The following is a 4,928-nucleotide window of genomic DNA, read 5'->3' on the forward strand; positions in this document are numbered from 1 at the left end:
CCCCCCCCCCCCCCCCTCCTGTCTGTCGGCTCTTTATTTATTTTTAATCGCTCATTAACAAGTTGGCACCGCTCCAGAGACAATCATTAAATGAAGGTGCAGGAATTTTTATTTTTTTTTATTTTTTTTTAAGTGAACACACATCCCCTCCTCAACTCTTTGTTATTGAAACTCAAACTACCATTTTTTTTTCATGTATTTTCTTTTTTTTTTTTTAACATTTATATTCCTTTCAACCTGTCCCCTTAGTATTTGACTTCACATTACACTCAGTGTCTAAATTAAACAATCAATATAAGAATGGGACATATTATCTAACAAATAGACAACGAATGATGTCTTCTTATCATCTGGACTCCAAAGCAACAACAAGTACAGCAAATACACAAGTTGCAGAAGATGAGTAATAAAAAGGAAAGCTTTCCAGTTGCGGCTTGAAGGAACGTGATTAGATGTTCTGATCAAGGCTTCCACTGTGGAGGTGTTGAAAATACACGCCTCGACCTGCCTATGAAGGGCTGGTTCCCTGCCACGGGGATTTGTTTTTCAGTAAAATCAGGCGTGTAATATTGACTGTTCAACGTATTCACATCTCCCAGACCTGATACCCCTTTAACTGCATCTCAACCATCCGTTCGTATGTCTCGCCTCAAAAACTAGGAAGAAAACATTAGCTACTTTTAGTTTTCTTCTTGTGAAAGGAGCAATATTCAAGCGTTTCCTAATTATTTTCTTTTTAAAGCAGGAGACAAAAAACATCTCTCAACCTAATTTACTTTGGAATGCACAGAGCTATGGATTGGTCATTCGTGTGTACTTCCTGCTGAGAGACCCAGCTGGGATTTGATCGTGTAAATAATGATTTTTCCTAAAATACAGCCTTTGCATGTATCCGATTGCTTAAATTATTTTCCATTGCTGCTAAAATCCTTCTTCTGAGAAAGGCAGAAGAAGTACATGCTTCAACAAGTCTCTCCTTCAAAATCATCTGGCCTGTACAGCGGTGTGTGTGTTGTGTGTGTGTGTGTGTGAGTGTGTGTGTGTGTGTGTGAGCACGTGTGAGTGAGTCTCTTCGTCATTCACTTTTTTTTAGATTGCATAGCTTCATTACAGACATTAGTGCATTAACAAACAAAATCCTCTCAGCGCGCACATTAAAAGCATCTCATTCCCACCTCAACGCACAATCAAGGCCATAAAACAATACGTTACAGCCCTGACTAATTACCAATGTGAAAACTTTCATAATTGAATAGCGCCCCTTTACCCAATACCGCTTGGCCAGGGTGTATTAAAAGAGGCTGTTCTCAATTAGAATTTGTCAAAGCAAACAAATGAGATAGTGTGCATGAAGCGATTTATCTGAAGTCAGGTAATAAGGTGGGGATCACAACAACATTGTTGTTCGGGTGTTTGCTAAATGAAGCTCATTAGCGGCGGGAAATCTCTGTCGAGAAAATCTCTAAATTATACTGAACCAAAGTTATGAGCAAAGAATGTACATAAACGGCCATACAGTACGCACGTGCAAGCACACATCAGCTACAGCAGTCAGTTATTACTGAAATACAGGGATACCAAGTCATATTCATGCCATGTCTCGTATAGAGAGGCAGCACAGGACGTCCACGCAGGAGGCCGAGGTTGGTGTTCTGTCTGAAAATAAAGGAAAAACTGCATTTTCTTTTAACTTTACGAATGTCACTTATGTAACCGTAAGTGAAGGAACGTGTACAAATTAACCAAAACCCATAGGCGCAATTTACAGGGGGGTTCAACCTATTACAATTACTTTCCTTAACATAACATTTGCACTAACAATTTTTGCAGAAAAGTGTTTGATACACTAACAAATTTAATGTTACTCTAAAGTGGAGATTAGGGTTTAGATGTGAAATGTAATCAAGACTATTTCCCAATTCCCAGGAAGGGTTAAATCACAATTCAGTGTATTCTCAGTGAGCACCATCTATTGGGCTCAGATAATAAAGACACTGGTTCACGAGGCTTCATTTGGCCATCACTACTAAATTCACTATGCAGCAGTAGGCTTCGAACTATTCAGGCTACATCCGTGGAGGCGGAGAGGCATTTTCTATCTCCGGACAATTTGTCACGGAAATCCAAAATGGCCAGAACGCAGAGTCCAGCGACGCTCTCTGCTTCTTAAAAGCACACTTCCAGAACAAACAGAAAGTGCAGGATAAGAATGCATTGTAAACTAAAATATAATAATGTATACGTAATAATAAGAAATATGTACCTTAAGTCGTCACAAGTTCAATCCAACGCTGATATTATGGCAGCTTTAAGACATTTCCTTTTTTTCATGTCTTTTTGCAGCGCACAGTTGTACATTTCTATGGGTTATTTTCTATCATTTAGTGGAACTTGTGTTTAAAGGAGAAATATGCCTGCCCTGCTGTAATAAAGAAGTATTTGGTTAATTTTGAGTGATTGTTCCCGTTTGCAGCCACTTACACATCTCGACAGCCACATAATTGTTTTATTTAACAGAAGGGTTTAGGAGTCATTCAATGCTTTACGTGTCCTTAGTTTTTATATTAGACTTCTGTAAAAGGGATTTTATAAGGGTTTACTAGAATTTCAGAAGACAAGTCACAGACATTCCACCTGGCATCCCCCCGTGTAAAGTTGTGTCCTTAAACCACAGTGGTTTTCTTAATATAACCAAGTAGTTTCTTTGTTTTTTCTCCCATACAAGGAGGCTTAGTCCTTAACGCAGCGGTCGCCGGTTGTACTCCGACCTGCGGCTTCTTGCTGCATGTCATTCCCCTTCTCTCTTCTCTTTGAAGTCTAACCTGTTCTGTCGAAAATAAAAGAACTAAAAATGCCCCAAAAATATAATAAGAAGAAAAACCTAACCAAACTTTGACCGTTCCACAACGTTAACGACGTGTTTCAAACCGCGACCTTAACGTTCTCTGGTCTAGATATGAGGACGACCGTTAGAGGGAAGGAATAAACTACCTGTGTGGTTATATGGTTTGGAGGACTTGTTGGATTCACTCTGGCACCAGTGACTGATGGGTCATGGTTCCACGTTGTGCCGCCATACCGGCGGACCGGACCATGTCCATATGAAATTAGAAGTAAGGGTAGCCTTGTGGACAAAAATCAAAAGTCTCGTCTGTTACAAGAGAACTAAATCCACTGACTAGCACTGCTTTATTAGATTTGTTCTTTCGTTTTTTGGGCCCATAGGTAGCAGAAAAACTCTGATAAGAAAAACTGACGTACTGCCCTGACATAGTATTTGTTAAGTGGCAGACTGAGCCTTTATGCAGCCTCTGAAATACAGTGCATATAGAAATGTTAAGTGACTTTGGATGAAAGTGTCAGTCATTTGACATGTTATGTAAAGATGAAGTGTAAGATGTATGATCAAATGCAGCCTGTAGTAACTTGTTGTTAGTTTCATTTTATTTACTAGTAAATTACTCAATTAGTTTGTATTCAACATATTTGCAGATTGTGCATGGCATATCTCCCTACATTTTCTTATATGTCAGAGTGTCTTATCTGTAAAGGAGCTAAATGTCACATAACAGTGAGAGTGTCAAGGAAAGACATGAAAATAAAAATAAAGCCAAAGAGACTGTGGCAGTATTTGACATTTACTATGGATCGGAACAGTGAAGTGCAATTTCAGTAGAAAAACAACAAGTCAATCAGTTTAATGTTTGCCACTTGGGTCTCGTTTTACGAAAAGTGTTTTATTGATTATGAACTGACTCTTAATAACTATGAAATGCCACTTTTTCTTGTTTTGTCAGCTATCCCAGAGCATATGTCAACTAGAGCACTGATCTGTGAGATGATGACAGAGTGGATAAATTCAGATACTGAGAAACTGTTTGAACTGGGCTGGCATTGGAATTGACATTACAGATGTACAGTCCTGCTTTTTACTGTATGGCTGAGTGTTCCTTTAAAGGACAACTACCGTTTTTTTAAACCGGGACCCTATTTTCCTATGTTTTTGTGTCTAAATGACTGAGGAGAACAACAATCTTTGACATTAGTCCAGTATCAAGAAGGATAACTACAGTCAGGCGCGGCAAAACAAGCTACAATGTAAGTTAATTGCCCAGCTTGAATTTACATTGACAAAAGTACGATCAAATTTTGCCGCTGACAGGCTCAGATTAATATTCTAAATGTCTAAAAACTATATGGAAAGGATTTCTAAGGAGGTTGACCTTTCTGTTTAAAAGTAAGATCCTTTATTTATACTTTAAAACATCCCCGAAATTGCGATCGCTAAAACCACCAGACTCCATGTAAATAAATAGTAATTTTAGCATCGTAACGTACACTTCATTCAAACTTCACTTTTCAAACCACCACAACTCTAGTTTTGGTTGAAATAAACACAGTTTACTTATTTTAGATGTAAAACTAGGTTGGCTCTAAAAGTATTGTTTTTTTAAATGGAGTCTGGTGGGTTTAGACCTAGTGACTTCAGAGCTGTTTCTGGTCAAACAGAAAGGTCTCAAAGAGGTTTTAAAGGTCGATCTTTGAAGGACCAAATACTGGCCTTTCAAAACATACACTTAGTCTGTAAGTGTTCTGTCTGAACATGATCAGAGATATGCCTACTCAGGACCGGAAACCATTTCCTTAAGTCTACCTTGACGATTCCAGCATCAGTATAAAGAAGCCCAATTAACACATGCATCCGCTTATATATTGACATATATCTCAATAAATGTGTGAAATGAACTTTACTTTTTATTATTGTTTCTTCACAATGAAATACAAAGAAGTAAAATGAACATGATCCACTCTGATAGTAAAACATATTTACAGGTTGTATTTTGTTTTGGTTCCGGGGAACCATCACCTTATCGTGGTGGAGAGGTTTGTGTGTCCCTATGAACCTGAGGGCTGTGTTGTCTGGAGCT

The sequence above is a fragment of the Etheostoma cragini genome, chromosome 2 (assembly GCF_013103735.1).
Source record: "Etheostoma cragini isolate CJK2018 chromosome 2, CSU_Ecrag_1.0, whole genome shotgun sequence".
NCBI lineage: Eukaryota > Metazoa > Chordata > Actinopteri > Perciformes > Percidae > Etheostoma > Etheostoma cragini.